Source organism: Prinia subflava, chromosome Z, assembly GCF_021018805.1.
Source record: "Prinia subflava isolate CZ2003 ecotype Zambia chromosome Z, Cam_Psub_1.2, whole genome shotgun sequence".
NCBI lineage: Eukaryota > Metazoa > Chordata > Aves > Passeriformes > Cisticolidae > Prinia > Prinia subflava.
In genome coordinates, this window is record NC_086283.1 from 5,691,918 (window position 1) to 5,710,261 (window position 18,344).

Sequence of the window (18,344 nt, forward strand, 5' to 3'; positions counted from 1 at the left end):
GGCTCAAGAGGGTCTTAAATATTTAAGCCATGAGTATGTCTATGTTTAAAGAAGACGTCCTAAACTCTGAGGGCCTTGTAGTGAAAATGCCCTCCCCTGTGCCACGAACATTTTGAGTTGTCAGCCCAGTGTTACATGCACGGATAGTATGAGCTGGTATGTGCAGGCCAAGCCTAGATGGGAGCATATCCTGCAGCAGCTGACATGGTGCTGTATAGCCAGCCACAGGATTTAGGGATTTCAGCAGAATGATGCTTGAGTGGTCCTAAACTTCCCTTCCAAAATTGCCTGATGCATTGAGAAGACCAACAGAGGAAGCCTTTGCTGTACCATTAGGTACTACTGATGGCGGTAGAAGCTCTGAAAATTGGGAGAATATCCCAGTGCTTTTATCTGAGGACAGTTTGCAGGGAAGCTTCTTCAGTGCAATGCAAAAGTATTAATTGAGAATTTTCTAACCAGTGATGAATCTTTCTGTAATTTATGTTTTGCACATATGATTAAGCAGCATTGGCCAAAAGCCTGGTGACAGCACAGGGCTCTGGAATGTTTCCCTGTTGCCTGGGCAGTTTATTCATGTTAACTTACTTCCGTGAGCTTAATCGCTCCTTTTAAAGTCCTCCTGAACTCAGGAGTGCCAATGCTATTGAGCAAGCTGAAATTATACACGCTGCAGGGAGAAAGGTGTTGCAACTTAACATCTCTTTCGGAGGAATTGAAAAGATTTTGCCCTAGCCCTAATTTTTGCATTAAAGAGTTTGAAAATTGTCATTGCGTGACTTCTTCAACAGGGAAGCAGCACGTTCAAAAACATGTCATTAAATCCATGATGTCTTTGGCCTGTTATGACTAAAGAGCAACAGCAGCTGGAGGAGGCTTGCTGACAAAGTGGAGTCTTTGGTCATGGTTGCTTATGCTCCAGATCAGAACTAGTGATCAGAAGGCGTTCCTTTTCCCCCTCAAATACTTAAACTGTGTTTTAGTCATGGTAAGGAACCTGGGTGTTGTTTATTAACGTAGTCACTCAAACAAAAGGCAGCACTCTATCTTGTCCTTGAGACAGAGCTGCCACTGAAGAGCAGAAGGTTTCAGTGCTTCAGGCCTCTGAAAATGGAGGTAAGATCCTTCACTTTGCAGCCCTGCATGTGTTGTGGAGTAAGAGTTAAGGCCTATGATCATTTCTTGTAGTCTAACAAGCTCCACCAGAAATTGCCATTGCCTGGGTTGAGGACTCCCTGCTGGCTGAGGCAGAGATACGGAGGATGACCAGAGGTACTGGCTGCTGGCAAAACAGCCCAGAGCCAGCACGAATGTCTCATGAGAAATCTGACATCAGGGAGTGGAAATGCTACTTCTTCTGTAACAGAGGGCAACAAGAGAGGAAAAAAAAAATCAACAAAACACATGTACTGTTAGGAGCAAAAGGCTCATAATTTTTTTAGGCAGAAAAATCCTGCCTCAAGTATCTGATAAAAAATGGCTGATAAAACTTCGCAGTGCTCAGCTGTCTCTGTGAAATCTGTGTTTGCATTGAAAAGACCAAGAAACTTTTTAAGAATGAAGGTGCTTTGCCTTACTTTTGCAAGGAATGTCTAAGTTTTGGGTGTTACTTTAATAAAAATAATTCCTGATCTTTTTATGGAATATCTAAACTCTGGGTGTTACTTTAATAAAAATAACTTCAAACTCCAAGATTAACAGAATTGCTAAAAGGAATTAGTTCTCAATATGAAAAACAATAAACTAACTTTGAAATTTCTGAACCAAGCCCTCAAAGGCAATTTATGGCAAAACTCCAGGAAAAAAAATCTCATTTTTATAAAATAGCTGTGTATCTTCTTTCTGAACTATATCTAGGCACTGCTTTGAAAGTGATTCTCTCTTTGCAGATGCCTAGGAATGAAATTTTTTGAGAGAACTTGGTTTAATTTTAGTCTAGCAGTAACATGAATTAATCTTGAAAAAGGGCTGTTCAAATTTGGGATTTACTGAAACTGTAGTCTGAGAAAATACTTTACATTTGCATATCTGGAGAAGAACCTGGATCCTGGGTCTATGAAGGAGTAGTCCCCTTCAGTTTCTGCCAGGCTGTCAGACTTGCTGGAACTGGTTTTGAACATCCATGATGTATAAAATGCACATGTGCACAAGCTTGCTCCGTGCACATGGTTTTGATAAGATAATAGCAACATTTGTCATTTTCATAATGGAGTAGAACAGGTATTTTGAAAAGACCCATCCAACAGGAGGGCTGTATTACTTTCCAAAATATCCTATGGATCATCTTGGAAACATGGTTTGTGATATGCTCTTGACTGACAATGTAGGGTGCGAGGTGTAAATTCCTGAGCAGTAAAGATGTATGTGGGTTGTGCAATGGGAGACTCCATGTGATGTCGTTATTTATGGCGCTTCTCTCAGATGTCTTTCTGGGACTCAGACAGCTGCTGTGAACTTTACCCAGCACTGAGCACTAGGTATGTTTGAATGACTATTTTGCTGTTGCTTGGATCGTGGTGATAAGCAGTACAGAGCCAGGTTCTGTGACACTGGTTGAAAGAGCAAACTTTTACTGGTTGATGAAAACCTTGCAGGGGAAAAAAAGTAAGATTATCATCTTCCATAGCTTTGGTTGGTGGACATCAGGGAGTGATAATTGAAGGCAACCCATTTCTTTCTGCTGTAATATGGAAGGGTGGACTGACATAAGAGGAAGAGTTGCTTTTTTTTTCAGGGAAAGATCGTAAGGATAGAGGCAGAGGTGCAGGTTTTTCACTCTTACCTCTTTTCTTCATGACTGTGTTGTTAAATGGCAGCAACCACTGTTTGCAGGAAGTTTTTCTTGCTTTAGTAAAGAGCTGTGGGTTGTCATGCATTTTGATGTGTGGCAGTGCTGTTGTTAAACAGATCTGAATCTACAGTCAGATAAGGCTCGGAATAATTGATGTTTTTAGCTCAGCTAAGTAACTGAGTTCACATGATCTGTAAGTGGCCAGCGGGTTTTTTCTTAGGCAAAGTATGTACTGCTTGTATATTTATTTAAAGCTAATTTTATCACAACAGATTGAGAATTCTAGCAACCAGAAATACCTTAATTGAGTCTGTTAAAAAAGTCTGTTTACCTAAAGTCTGTTTCTGTGTGTGACAAACAGAAAATATCACTTCTTTTTGACTTCATAGTCAGTAATGACCCCAGAGTGGTGAAAGCATTGCACTCTGTGCCTCCGAGATTACTTTTGCCACTGCTGATGGGAGAATTGTTCTGTATCATTATTGTCTTCCCTTTCAACCTCAGCACATTCTGGAATGCCAAAGGCAAACCACTTGCTGGCTGATCAGAGGTCCTGGTGGTGCTGGTATGGCAGTGCTCTGAACCTTGTGGTTTGAGCCACTCTTTGAGCATTGCCTAAGAGCATTGTACAAGTACCCAGCTCAGTATTCTGTCTTTACACACGTGAGGCAGGAAAACAGGAAAACGTTTTTGGCCTCTTGGAAGGAAAGTGTCAAGATCCTTGCTCTGAAACAAGAGTTTCTAAGACCACTGTTAGTAATTAAACAGCATGGAGAGGTCCTTGAGAAATATGCAAAAGGATACAATACAATGTAGAGAACTCATACAAAGGAAAGAATACGGTTTTACTGCCATTATGAGAACTATCACTTTATTGACTAATCAATCTCTGATATTCAAACAGAGAAAAAAGTAGCATGTGTTTAGATTATTTAGTGAGGTAACTGTTGACAAAGTGGTGCCTGTTACCAGTTCTGTTACTGCTATTTTGATCATTAAAGAACTCCATTTGTTTCTGGACCGTAAGCTGGAACAGGGTTTTTCTCTCACCCTCTTGCTTGCCTGAAGGTTGTTCCAAAGAGAGATGAAATGGTGTAATTTTCATTTTCGTTGAGGCAAAGTATTCTCTTACCATAACTCACCAGTTCCAAGCCCGTAATCACAACATTTGTGGTAAAACAGTGATGACTGTGTGGTATTTCTCACAGATGCCATAAAAACTCTGTCATCTCCTTGGGAGGCCATCTTCCCATGAGATACCAGCCTTTCTCTCTTTCTTTCCTGAAGACTTTCGGACTGAGAACCTGAGGCCTGGAGTCCAAAGTTTTAGCTTCAAAGGCTTGGAGAAGAAAATGCAGCCCAAGTAATGACTGAAAGCAGGATTGTGTTTTGAGGAGACAAGAGGATCCAGGACGTCAAGTGTGCTTTAAGAGTCTCCCTTTCTTGGGAGACTTTAAGAGTCTGCTGCTTGCATATGTATTTTTTTCCCCACCAAGCTTTTGTTGAATGAAGGTGTGGCTTTATACCTTGATGCATGTTGCATACAAGGTATGAACAGAAACAGCAGAGCACACTGGAGCTTTAATAAGTACTTGGCATAATAATCATGAAGAATGTGCCATGAGCTCATCCATAAGGAACAAAAGTAGCAACATAGGCTAAAGTTATTGCACAGGCGAACCTGAAGCCCGCAAGAGCATCAGCCAACAGCAAAATGGGATTGGTATTGCCAACAGTTGGGCCCTGTTTCTCTTTATTCAAGTATGGAGATGAAAGGGCAGCTCTTTGCTAAGAGAGGTTCCTGTACAGCCCCTAAAGTGCTGAGCATAGTGTGCTTGTCTATTCTAAGTAAATTTATCAGAATCTTGAAGGGGGGTTCAAAGTGCACAACATTGAGCAAAACAGCTTGCTTATAAGGGTGGCAGCCCTGGAGTGGAAAACATCATAAAAGTGAGCTTGCAAGATCTAGAAGAGGGTACGTACGACCCTGCTGCTGAAATCTTGGAGGAGCTGCCAACTTGCCTGCAGATCCCAGAAATGTAGCCTAAAGAAATGTTGCTAGATATCTGATAGAAGTTGCTCAGTTGTTGCTTTAAAGATCCTCAGATTGTGCTCCTGTCCTGTCACAGAGCATAGTGTGGCATGAAAATTTATGGCACAAGGCAGGCTGGAGCTCTTAGAAGGGAACAGAGGTGGTTAATGGCAATGCTAGTTCCCATAATGCAAGAACAAAGGGATATTTAAATGACATTAGGCATAAATACACCACACAATATTTCCAAGGGCAAAAGTTTAGTCGGATTCCAAGCAGGCTTGGGCATTTATATATATAATGACAATGTCCAGAGTTGCTGTAAATAGGATTAAAAATAAATTAAGCACATAAACCTTCATGCTAATTGATGAGGTCAGGAAGGAATTTCCCTTTTGGGGGAATTACATCGTTGTTCACTACCTGAGCTGTTCCACCTTCTGAAGCATCTGGTCCTGATCATAGGAGGCAGGATTCTCAAACAAATGGACCAGCAGTCAGACCTGTCATGCCAGTGCTTAGCTCACCCTGCCTGGGTAGGATCTTGTTGAAAGGGTTTGAGAAGCGTATATTTTTTTAGGGTTTTCTGAGGCCACCTGTGCTGCAGTGTGTGTCTGCTTTTCCAGATTCCCATTGGTGAAACAGGACAGCTGTTGTCCAAGTGCCCTTAATGAATCCTGAGAATTGCCTGCTGACATGTAAGCATCAGCCCACTAGAGACAGAAGATGGGCTCATAAGGCGTTGCTATGTTGCTCCATAGATTCAAAGGTAGCTCTGTGAGGAGTTGAACTAGTGAAGATAAGACTTTCCTGCAGCTTTCTTGGTTTTGGTGGCACAGCAGTACCTTACACATCTTTCTTTCTTTCTGTCTTTTCATTACACAGCAGTGCTGTTAGCATCCCTGATTTTCCCAACAGCACAGTGCCTGAGTAGCTTCTCACTACCCTGTAGTTAGTTCTTGGGTATATTTAATCAAAATGCTCTCTCCCTGATGTTTGAGAACCAGACGTGTTGCTCAGGGGGCTGCCTTGGTTGCTTACTTTGCTAGTCTGCTGTAGGAATTGAGCACCTCTGAAATCTCTGTGCTTTGCGTGAGAGTAGGTTGAAATTGGCCTCGTAGTTTGCATTTCTGTGCACGAGACAATCAGTGTGGTTGTATAACCATTGTTTCTTTAGGAAATAAGGAATACTTTCAGTCTTGCAAGCAAGTTATTGTAGAATATTTTTTCTCTCAAAGCAATTAGGTGCATGAAGAGTTACACCAAATAATTGAGGCGTGTATACTTTTAAAACATGCACTGTTTAATCTTTTAAGATTTCCCCCAAGGTATAATGGGAAGACTTCCTTGCCAAAACACTGTAATTGAGTTAACATTCTGGGAGGTTTCTGTGTTTTGTTACTGAGCTACAAAGCTTCAGAACTTCTGTTACTGAGTTTCTGCTGGTGTTGGAAGGAAGGAAGGAAGATCAAAGTTAGAAGTACTAGCCTGCCAGTAAATTGTCTGTTCAAAAGGAAACTGAAAATTCCTCAGTTTTTTCAGGTGGCAGCCAGCATCAGATCTTTTTGACAATTATTAACCTTTTCCTGCAGTTCTCTTTCTGCATGCAGCAGTGAGCAGCTTCGATGTCTCATAGTCTTTATGGCGTGTATGCTGACTGTAGACATCTGATTAACAAGTGAGGGTGTCAATAATAGATTGAATTACTTGTCCTCAGTTAATTTCTGCTGCTCAGAGAGAATGTGGAGTTAAAATGACTATGGAATAGTAAAATGATAGTTTCTCTTTTTTGTATGCAGTGATCATCATGATAAACGATTAAGAATCACCATAGTGTAAAATAATTGGATGGTATATATATTATAAAATAATTCTATTTTATCGTCCTGATAGCTGAACATTTATGCTTTCCTCAGCTTTAGTGCTTTTGAGAGCTTTTAAGCTCTTGAAATCTGTGATAGTTACCTTTCCTGAGGAGGCAGTAGCATGTCTCAGGAGCAGCAGGCATGACCACCTAGACACAAGTTTTCAGGACTGTTTGCCTTCTAAGCACTTTTGAGGGTAAGGACTTAATCAGGAGTTCACAATTGGGGGAATATGTGTTTTTCTTTGACATGTAATCCCAGCACAACACATATATTTCTGTCCAGATACTTCAAAGCTGGTTTTTCTGAAATATCTGGAGCACACAGCAATATCTTACTTTAGCTGTCTAAGTTAATCTCAGTTATCTTCTCGACTGTGATGTGCAAGAAGCAAAGCCAAAACTTTGTGCTCTGGTGGGACTCTGTCCGTACAGCTGTCCCTCATTTCTGCTGTAAGAAAGCCAAAATGAGCCCTGTTTCACTGGAAGGAGTTGGGGAAGGACTATGCTGTCTTTCTTATTCATGCATATGGAGCATGCTGCTGTCAAGTGTTTTTGCAGAATAAAGAAGGATTTTAGATGGGATGTGGAATTCTGAGAAGTTAAGGTGGTAGCTGATAAGATGTAGTGTCTGCTCTGCTTCTGGTACAAAGAGGCTTTGATGCTAATGTTTATTTAAAGGTGGCCTTAACCCTAAAAGGGAGAGATAAAATTGCTTTCATACTTCTGTTTCACTGAGAGCTGGCTGGCAGAATGGTTTTGGTGCCTGCTTATCTGCCCTGAAGGCTTCATGGCTGGGGAGGCAGCAGAAATAATTCTCCTGTACCCCCTCATTCAGCATTCAGGCAAAACTGTAAGGCAGGCATTTGGTTTAAGCTGCATCTTTGGACACAAGACAGCTGTGTCTCCATTTTGCAGATGAGTCATCCCTTTGCTGTTTTGTTGTTGGACTCTAAACAGTGCTGCTCTTGGCTTTGGGCCTGCTTGGTCCCAGGTTTTGGATGGCAGAAACAGGCTAGTGCCCTCCACCCCAATGCCGAATTTTATGACAGGCTGAAAATACCTAAGGCCTTTGTCACTTTGTAGCTATGCTGCTGTAATGCAGAGAAAGCTTTGTCTTCTCTTGCACCTGATAAGTGTATAAAAATACAAACTGTGTGCTGTGGAAATTGTATAGATTAGGGACCAATGAGAAAAGTAGAGGAAAGGCTTTCTTATATCTTTGTTTTTCATCTGACTTGTGGGCTAGAGCTCTACTTGGACAAACGAGTCCTGGGTAAAGCTAACTGGCTTTGTTTTCAGTAGCGGGTAAGTCAGCAGATGGGTCAGCAGTTTCTTTTAGTTGAGCTGGCTGCTGCAGACTAGTTCTGCAAGCTTGGCACCTGATAGTATTTTCCACAGTATGTAAAGCTAGCTGGTACAGGATTTCTCCTGCTCATCATGTCAGGACCAGAGGTGCAGACTGGGAGATTGCATTGGTTGCCCCATTTGTGGCACGCGATGTTTTGCCAAACCAGGTTTGTAAGCTTTGCCCTTCTGAAAGGAACTCTGATTTCCTAAAAGGAACTTGAATGAAAGTTGGGATTTTATTAAAGACACAGAGGCATATTATTATTCATCTTTCATTGCTTCATCCCTGTGATGTTTCCTGTTTTGCTTCTTGAGATACAGGTGTCATGATGAGGAGCTTCTCAGAAACAGAAGTGGATGATGAGTGGAGATGAAGAAATCATACATTTAAGAAGTTGGCTCAAGTTTCCGTTACAGGCATGGAAAGTTTCTGAGACCAAGCCATGCGAGAAGAACATGAGTAAAGAAGAGGGACATGTAGACCCAGACTTTCTAGAAGGGATTGCAGGATTTGAGAGGACGCTGCACAAACGTCACGTAGTTTTCTTGCTTATCCATTTACCTGCACCCCTGAACTGTAATGCTTTGCTTGCATGTCTGTTTGGAAGTTGAAAAATCCCCTCACATCTGTGTCTTTAATATAATCATGGCTTCAAGCTTGTTTTAGGAAGAGCAGAACATCGCTGTAGTTTTTATTTGTGGATGAGATAGCTGCTGCTTTGTACTTGAAATCAATTTGGGTTTTTTTTTGTTGAAACACATTGAATATGGAAAAGCTCAGACCATTACAAAATAGGAAATTAGAGGTTTTGCTTATGTTTAATAAACAGCCTTTGCATAGAAAGTATGACAACAGGTGCATAGGTAAAAGAAAAAAACACAGTTCTAGCCCTCTAATTTGAGTAACCTTTTAATGTATTGTTCTTACGGTGTCCTTAGACGTCAGAATCAAATATTAATCAATTTTATCTTTTCTATCTGACTGGTGGTCAGAAAAATGTTCTGGATAAGATTTCTTGCCAGGGTTGTGGGGTTATAAGTGCGGATTACTTAGTATTGAGTTAGGAGAGAGGTTTTTTGGAGAGAGAGATTTTTGAACATCTTGGCTGTTCTGTGAAGTATCTCAAAGGAAATACTAGCCATGCAATCCAACAACTTAATGATGCTGTGAGCAGACTTGATTGTAGTAAGTCTCTGATGCAAAGTTACTAAGACCTTGACATATATGTATTTAAAATTTAAAAAGTAAATGTATTTTCCTGCATTGAAAAGTATTGCTGGTAGAGGCAGGCAAAGAACATCTTTATTTTCCTTATGAACTCCTATCTGGTGTCTTATCCTTAATAGAAGGCTGTGGTTATTTTTGTATACTGACTGAATATTTGGCCTTTAAGAGTATATAATTAGATGGAAGAGTAAAAACAGTTGTTAAATAACTGTTTTTTTTAATGAAAATAGTTTGAAATCATATAATTTTACTTTCTTCCAAATAGATGTGATTAGTGTGTTGGAAATAGTTTTACAGCGGATATAAGAGGAACAGTTGAGAGACAGTGGCTGAGAATGAGTCCAGCTATTTTTGTAGCTAACAGTTACATTTTTTCAGTCTCTTTACTTAGATATTTTCATATAATTGAACTGCTACATCGCAATGGGATACAAAAACTATTTGCACTTTATAATATTTACATTTTAAAATAGGTTTAATTGTACTAATTAATTAGTAAATTGCAATGACTGTGGGAAAATCCTAGCCTATTTTATTACTTTGATAGAAATTTGAATACGGGATAGTATTGTCTGTATCATATAAGAATGTTTTCATGGATTTTTAGCTGCTGAAACTGAAATCAATAAACTTTAGCGACTGTTGTTGATTGGAACAAGTAAATCTGCACATTTGTTTTCTTTGTGTTACCTGCACCTCTCTGTTCACCTAGGGTTCCCCCAGAGTTACTCCTTTCATGGTGTTTGCCCATGAGGCACACTCAGTGTGCGTTCATGCATGTTCTTGTGGAAGACTTTCTTGATGGAGAACTGTGCATTCAAGTACAATTACTCTGTTTTCTGAATAAATCTTAGCGAATCAGTCAAAATAGAATCCCAGGGTTAGAGTAGCCAGTAGATCAGTTTGTAATTATTTTCAAATTTTAAATAGATTTTTCAGTAATTGATGATAGTGTTTTAAAGTAAATAGAGAATGGTCTTCTGCAAATTTCACATTTGATTAGTGCACCAGCATATGCCAGATGGGAAGTACATTAGTGAACAATGTAGTCCAGGTTCTGGATTACTTTAGAGAATGGAAAATACTCTTTGCTTAATTGAGAATTTTTTAAAACTGAAAATGATTATTTTTCTTGTAAAACCAGAGTACTTTGGGTTTAAAAGAAACAAACTTTTAATATAGCCCAAATTTATTGTAATCTGTTTAGTTATACAAACTTGTAATATAGCCCAAATTTATTGTAATCTATTTAGTTATTATCGTTAAATTAAGTGATTAAGATATCTTCATGTCTGCTGAAGTTCTAAAGAGAAAATCAAATTGTGAAAGAGATCTAGTTAAAGGCTTGAACATAGTGTTGATTGAAATATTAAGCCCGTTTTGGGAGTAACATATTCCACTGTTTCAGAGCAACCCTTTTCCTCACATAATTTTATTAATTGATTTAATTAAATATCTTCTTAATTCAAAGTGGAGAAACTGATTGATAGTTGAAGAAATGGCATAATTAATTTTCCCCTTTTTAATTTATGTGTAGAAGACATGGAAGAGAAAATGATTTATATGACTTCTGATGGTCTTGGTAATAAGACACTATTTTATTTTTTATTATGGATTCCTTGATTATTCTCTTAAAGGAAAAAAATACTTTATATTCTTTTTGCCTGTATGTTCAGTGTTCTTTATTTATATGATTATCTACTTTCTCATTTGTTTTATGGATAACAGTGGGTAAATTTTCCTTATCAGTATGACAGAAGTAGACCTTGGTCCTTTACCAGGTCTTGCAAGAAATGTGCTCTGCAAGTGTTCTTCCATGTTTCAGAGGACTCTTGACACGGTGTGATTGTCATGTGTGGCTGCCACAGATGTAATTTTTTTTTTTATTTTCTCCTTTTCTGCTTGATTTTTTCAGCTAATTCTGGAATTTGCACCTTTCCTTGGAGTGTTGTGTCTCTTCTCACAGTGCTTGTGTGGAGTGGAGAGGTCTGTGTTGGTGCTGGACCACTCCCATTGTTTGGTTGGTCACTTTCTGCAAGGTCACTTCGTGCATGGTCTAGAGAAGTCCCAGCTTGAGCCATGGTGGGCACAGCAGGATCCTGGCATGACTAGCTCTGATTCTCACACCAGAAGGCAGGGAAGAGGGGAGGGTTCCTCATGGAATCCCCTTTGCTGTTCCTGACCTCTCAGCAGCATCCATCCTATCTTTTCTCATCTGGGCAGCCACCAGGCCGCTGAAATGCGTCACTGTCATCACCAAGGCTTGGCTAGGAACACCTTTTCCTGAGGATGAGGCACAGTAGCCACCGGCCCTATTTGCTGGTGCCAAGTACTCAAACACTGTCTGCTGCCTAACAACTGCCTCTTCCCTATAGCCTGTGTGTCAAGCAGAGAAATTTTAGTTGTTCAAGCTCTTTTGGAAGAGGAATACGCTCGTCGGTCCATGTTATCTTGCCCAAACCTTTAGGAAGACTTTTTGTGCTCCACCTGGACATTGGCACTGGACCCCTGGGTTTGCTCCCCGGCTTTCCATAAGATAAAGCCTAGCTTTCTCAACCGTCATATGACCACACACCCTTAATAAGTTCTCTTGGAGGTGTTTGCGAAGCCAAGATCACAGCAGTGGGACTCTTTGGCATGTTGCATTGACAGTGATTTAATCTCTAGCCCATGTGGCAGGTCTATTGGCTGCAGTATTGTCAACCCGTGGTGAAGCTACCAGGATATTAATGCTGCCTGGTGGGTGGAACTCAAGGTATTTGCTTCACCATCATGCTCCTCGTGCCTCTAGCAGCAAAGGCTGCAGGAGGCAGATGTGGACTATTACATGGACTCAAGAACAGAGATCAGCAGCTATTGGACTTTGAACGGGAAACAGGCCTATTAATTGGCAGATGTCATGCTTTTGCATGGTCACCAAGCAGCATAAGCATGATCACCAGCCTCTTGGTGTAATATTGGGCTCTTATTCCTGTGAAATGAAGCCAAGGTCACAGCTTTCATTGCTGTTTCCCCCTTTATATGTCTATTACCGCAATGCTCGTAGAAAAAAAAAAAAAGGCAGCATTTCCATTGCCAGAGTGTAATGGCCTTATTTACTTCCTTTTATTTTCCTCCATAACCTTGGTTGACACCTCTGTGAGTGTTGTTGTCCCTCCTCTGTTTGGTTATACCCCTGGTCCTTTCCACTTGACATTCAGCTAGGTCATTTCAGCAGCGCTTGGTCTTCTGTCCTGTGGGCCACACTGATTTTGGAGGTTGGCAGTAAGAGCCAGCCAGTGTGGTTTGGCATGTTGATAGCTACTCACTCACTCCAGCTCTGTTTGAAGAGAAGGGGGTTGCTGGACTCGAGGGAGCTCCAGCCATCTCTTCTGGCTCAAACAGAAGGCTCCACAGTGGTTGTTCTCTGAAACCCAAACTGAAATGGAAATGGCAGGCAATCTTGGGCTGGACGTGTCAGGTTTCCTTTATCTGAAAAATTTGCATTGTTGACTTTTGGCAACCACACTCTGGCTTTTCACCAAGGGCATCTTTGCATAAACCTCTGAATTTGCAAAATGCATATTTTTGGATTGCCACAGGAGTGTTTCATGTTTTTATATTCTGTGTGAAGTCAGTACAGGTCCATTAGTACTTCAGGATAATGCTCCTTGAGTTGTCAGCAGTAGCCAGGCCTTTTATAGTACTGTGCCCATGCTCATTGGTTTTTTTGGATATGGGTCTGGGAAGGGAAGATTAGGCTCAGAGGGGCCCAGAACAGCAGCTCATCCTTTTCCTTGGTCTTAGTATGGACATGAGTATGCTCCAGTCTCTGGTCAATCGGCTGGAATCACAGGCAATCCAAGTCCAGTTCCCAACATTAACTGGGGCAGTGCTTGAATCAGCTGGCCAAAGCCTTGCTCCTTCAGAATTGCTGTGCTGCCTTTGAACTCCTCCTGGCTTGACATGGGCTTGTGCTGTGGTAGGGGTTGGAGTCAGCATGGCTCTCCCAGGCCACACAGCACCGGGAGCCTGTGTCATCCTCTGTGCCAGCCTTGGCCTCCAGCAGTTCCACTTGTGGGTTCCTCCCTTTCATTTTCCACGGCTGGCTCACTCCGTAGACAAGTGTGATCTCAAGCAGAGTCACATGCTGTAATATGGCAGCTCTCCATGCATGCCTTTGCAAGCACAGCTAATTCACCTCGACCACTGGGAGTGGAAGTCCCCTAACTGGGGTGGGATGTCCTCTCTGAGAGCCCGCAAGCTGGAAAAAAAATGTTTGGATGACAGGGTGACAGAGTTCAGAGCCATCAAGAAAGCCCATCCAAGGGGTTTGATTCCACAGAGCAGAGGAGTTGCTCCATCCCTGAATGCTAAATGACTTCTTAATTTTTATATCTACTGCATTAAAGTTTCCAGAGAGTCCCTGAGATGGTTTTTCTTGCAGTGAAACATGGATGCATCGCTTTTGGGGATTATCCTGATAGATAACAATGTTTTGGAGCTTGTTATCCAATATGCAAAAGCAGATGTGCTTTTATTGGCTCTTTTTAACTTAAGCTGTGTTTGCAGCTCTCTGCAGAGCAGACACTCAAAGTTTTGTTGGTATTCACTGAGCATAACTGAACTACCAGAGCACCAAGAAGAGGTGCTGTGTTTGGTAGAGCAGTGTTAAATCTATTAGTCTCAAGGACCACAGGGCTAATATCCAGGTAATGATTGGCACTTGGTGTCCTGTTTCAAGGTCCCCATGGTGGAGATGATCGTGGGGGCCTTCAGTACCAGAAAGAAGAGGGTATTACAAGAGCTGGATTTCTTTGAGGTATGATGGGCTGCCATCTGCCACCCATTTTCGTTGCTCCTCATTAATTTTATTTTGTTTATAGATTTAACAATCTATAGGGGAATTATAGATTAAACAGTCTGAGGGGGGATAAGTGTTCCCAGGCAGGCTCAGGGTCCCCAGTTCCAGGTGCTTATGGCTCCCAGTTTTAGAGTACCAGCAGGTACATGGGAGCTCAGAAGCTCCCATGGCTGGTCAGTAACCTCATTTAAGCTGGCACAATGTAACGGGAACAACATCTTGCAGCTTTTGGATGTCTTTATTATATTTCTGTTCCTGACTAAATGCATTTTAGAGGCATTAAGGTTCCAATTCTTATGGATTTTTATGTTAGAAAATTGTACTCGTCTCCCATTATTTTCTACTCAAAATATATGTGTTTTAAAATATGAATAATCAATTACATATGTAGCCTTCCAACCTGAATGGCAAAAAAAGGCCAGCTGCGTTTGATATAAAAGTTACACTAGGCTGCAAAATTAACTTTGTTTTAGTGGTCATTGGGAAATGAGAACCTGGGCATCTTTGAGAAGATAGCTGATGCAGAAATGCAAAACAAAGGGAGTTTAAAATTAAATATTTAAATTGGCTTGTCCTAATACATTATTTAAGCCTGAATATAAATCTGCCTAGCACGAGTTTGTTGAATCAAACAAGGATCTATCAACTGTGGATTTACCAAAATGAATCACAATTAAAACCAAATTATGATATCTGATCGAGATTGTAATTTAGCATTTCTACAAATATTTGATTTGATGGGAACCAAACTGGTGCTGCCATTTCCAAAAACTGATCCTCATAATTTATTCAGTGGTCTTATAAAGTTTCCTTTGCTTGCTTCTTTAGTGGTGTCCCAAATTATAACTCTTTTCAATGATCAACCTATCTTGGCTTGAATTTTCCCATGCCTGAAGTCCACAATGCTGATTTAGCAGAATTAAAACTTTGAAGATATTTCCTTTTCTCTGTGCTGTTTATTATATCCTTTGCTTTGCGTGTAAACCGAGCTTTGAAGCTTAGGTCAACAAGAAACCACCATTGTGGCCAGGCTGGCTCGTGGGAAGCAGCACTCAAATGGTTCCAGTTTGTAGCTCTCCTGGGTCTGAGATGCTTCCCACAGGTCAGGCTGGCAGCTTGTGGGGTTTGAAATTGAAATAGATACCTCTCAAATAACATACCCCCTCAGCAGTGTTTTTACCTGGACACTGGTGGTGGTTACTCTAGGCTGGGGGAATTTTAGTTCCCCCACTTAAAAATACTGTGGACTGGTCCTTTAAGGAGAATTAGGATGGATTTAACACTTACTGGGACCCTTCGGGTTGGAGGCATCAGCTATAAAGAGAACGTGAAATAATATTTTGCATTTTTTTTGTTTTACTTTATAAAGTTAAACAAGTGCTACAAGAAGTTTCTGTGCTTGTTTATTCACTTTCCTAAAACTTTGGAATCCAGATCTATAAATACAGACTGACTTAATGTTTACAATTATGGTCACTCTGACTTGAATTGATTTGTGCTGCTTGTTAAAAAATAAAAAGTAAAAAAAAAAAGGTATTAAGATATATAATCTGCAGGAAAAGATTAATGTATTTGTTGTTAAAATATGTTGCTTTGTCCATAAGGGAAAGCCACTGTGAAAGTCTTAGCCTCTAAGTTTTCTAGAAACTGGAAGCCTGTTTGCCAGCTATTATGGAAGCTAAAAGAAAAACATCGCAACCAAACTTAAGAGATGTAGCTTTTCATAAAGGTAGCAGCTGTATCACAGATTTAATTGTAGTTGGTTATCAACCTTAAATAAAGAATCAGCATTTCTTAAAAATAATCATAGCCCAATATATATATACTTCTTTTTTGTTGGGGGGGGATTTTAATGTAATTTCTTCATTGCAGATTTGTAGTTGGAGTTTTGCTCTAATTCTTTTTGGAGGGTGATGTAGGCTTGCTAATCCATGTGAGTTTTCTTAAAAAATGTAAAACACTTTTCAGTTTTACCAAATAACCCCTGCAGATGTGCAGCTGAATTTAACCAATTCAGAAAACTTTTGACTTCTTGTTAGGAAATAGCCTTTATTCAAACTTGAAAAAATAGATGAGGAAAGAATTATGTTTCCATGTGTGTGTTTACAAATCTGAATTGGTTTTGTTTTTCTCAAATGTTCAGGATGCAGAAAATTTACAGATTTAATTTTGTTTAGTTGGACTATCATTACACGCATTTTAGTGACTCAGAATGGAGTAAAACCTAGCAGATAAATTTATAAACCATAAATGTGTCCAAATAAATTTTTGTCTGTCGGATTTTTAACTGTGACAATGCAGTTTTGATTTTAATTCCTTTTTGTTGAATATGATAGCTTAATTGCATTATATAGTCTTAAAGCAAATATTTTATATAAAGCTAAGCTGAGTACTTTTAGGCAAACGTTAGTTTTGCCTTGACTTATGTTCAAAAAATGTTTCCCACTTAAAGGAAAGCAGTTGAAGGAATCCGGAGTGGGTAATTTAGGCTGAACTGTTGAAAGTGAAGTTGTTTGCTTAGGCATCGATCCAGTCAAAACTTGTGCACATCTTTAACTTTCTGCAGTCTGTGTAGCCTGTGGGACCTCTACTGACATGGATAAAGTAGCAAGCATGTAACATATTCCCAAATTGTGTGTACATACCCTACCGTCACATGCACTTGAATTAAAAGTGTGTGCTTGCAAATAGAAGATCTGGACTCCTGAGAGATTACCTGATCTCACCAAAACGCCCAGCTGACAGTCAAAAATGAGATTTCCTTTCTTGTCTATGCCTATGCCTGGGGGTGGGGAGGGGAGGGTGGGAGGGGAAGGGAAGGTTTTGTTGCTTTTAATATGAGCTTCATTGGATTGGTTTGTCTCTCTGGTGCAGTCGTGACGCAGTGTTGTGTTTTATCAGTGCCCACCCCCAGCAGAATTCTTTGCTTAAGAGGAGGCAGATTTTCACCTACTGAATAAGAATCTGGACTCGCATTGATGCATCTCAGTGTTGTCTTGTGTGCTCTCCTGTGCCAGAGTGAATTTTATCCCCGGACTGCCTGGTGTAAGTTATAGCCCTCTTTCTACCCTCTGAAAGTTTGCATGTTCAGATGTGACTGTGCTGAATGATAGGATGTCTATTTTAGACTTCAGCCTGTATTTCCAATCAGGAGGGAAGGTTGCTAGAAGAACTTAGCTTCTTTTTCTCTTGAGACAACTTTTAAATACTGGATGAGTTTTAAAGACTTCTCTGCATGGTTTTCTTTTATAAAACATGTTTTCTGTAACCATGAACACTTGTTTTCTCTGAATGGATTTTGAAAATCTGTAGCATTGAGTCATAAAAACTACTTGCCTGTTAGAAAGGCTTTGTTCAGTCACTGAAGGATCAAATTGTCCTTTAGTTACGGAAAAAGATATTATCAGCAAATGCATGAGAACTTGTTGATACTTCACCTTTCTTACTAGTTTGTAGAATTGCTTAAAGTGACTGCTGTCTGTATTTTTAGTGAATGCTTTCAGCAACAAAATTTCATACTAGATATTTTATATCTGGTTTTGACTTTCAGTAGTGGCAACAGCAGGTTCATAGGGACTAAGAAAAGGAAGCATCCTCTGGAAGTTTTGGGAGCTGACAGTCAGTCCCTCTCTGCAATGTTAAACTGGATGGGAATCCTTGGAAAGCTATCAACTTCAGTCTTGTTTCCATATCAAGCAGCAGCATGAAGTATGCTTAAACACGTTGTGAATGTGTTAAAATAGGAACTGATTGATACAAAACCTGCTTCTGATGTGGTAATTGATTTTTTTTATAGTAAGTTGGGAGTGCTTTTTGTGTACTGGAGCATTAAACTTGCATAATGTTTGGCCCTGTGACAAGTCTTGTGCATGTAATTTAGAGCCATATAGGGATGTTCTCAGTCTTGAACTACTTGATTCAATACCACCTTTCATATCATGAATGTAGCGTTGGTAATTTAAAGTAAATAATTGTGAGTCTTGTGGCCTGAGCATGAACTGGAAATGATAAGAACTATTGATATGAATGATGTTAGTAGCTCTGGTTATAAATCAGGCTTGGTTTCTGTGCAGTGCTGTGTTTTGTACCCATAGGCTGGAATGCCAGATCTGGCCTGAGTTTATACACATAGGTGGGAACCTGACAGATCGGTTTTATATAAAAAGCAACATATAGAAATAGAGAGGATATGGACTAACCTCCCAGAAGCTGCTGTCTGGTAAACATTTTAGACAG

General features: G+C 40.2%; 1 protein-coding gene across 4 annotated transcripts in view; it reads left to right on the forward strand.

Annotated features, from left to right (window-relative positions):
• SLC20A2 (solute carrier family 20 member 2) overlaps positions 1-18,344 on the forward strand; it is a 57,250-nt gene that overhangs the window by 1,700 nt on the left and 37,206 nt on the right. The window contains exon 2 of one of the 4 annotated variants that reach the window (XM_063423180.1): positions 8,359-9,223. The exons of 2 other annotated variants lie outside the window; for them this stretch is intronic. The gene's annotated coding sequence lies outside the window, so the exon portion shown is untranslated. Of the gene's footprint in view, positions 1-8,358; positions 9,224-17,009; positions 17,154-18,344 lie in introns of all 4 variants that reach the window. One more of the 4 variants, XM_063423179.1, reaches the window with a different exon arrangement.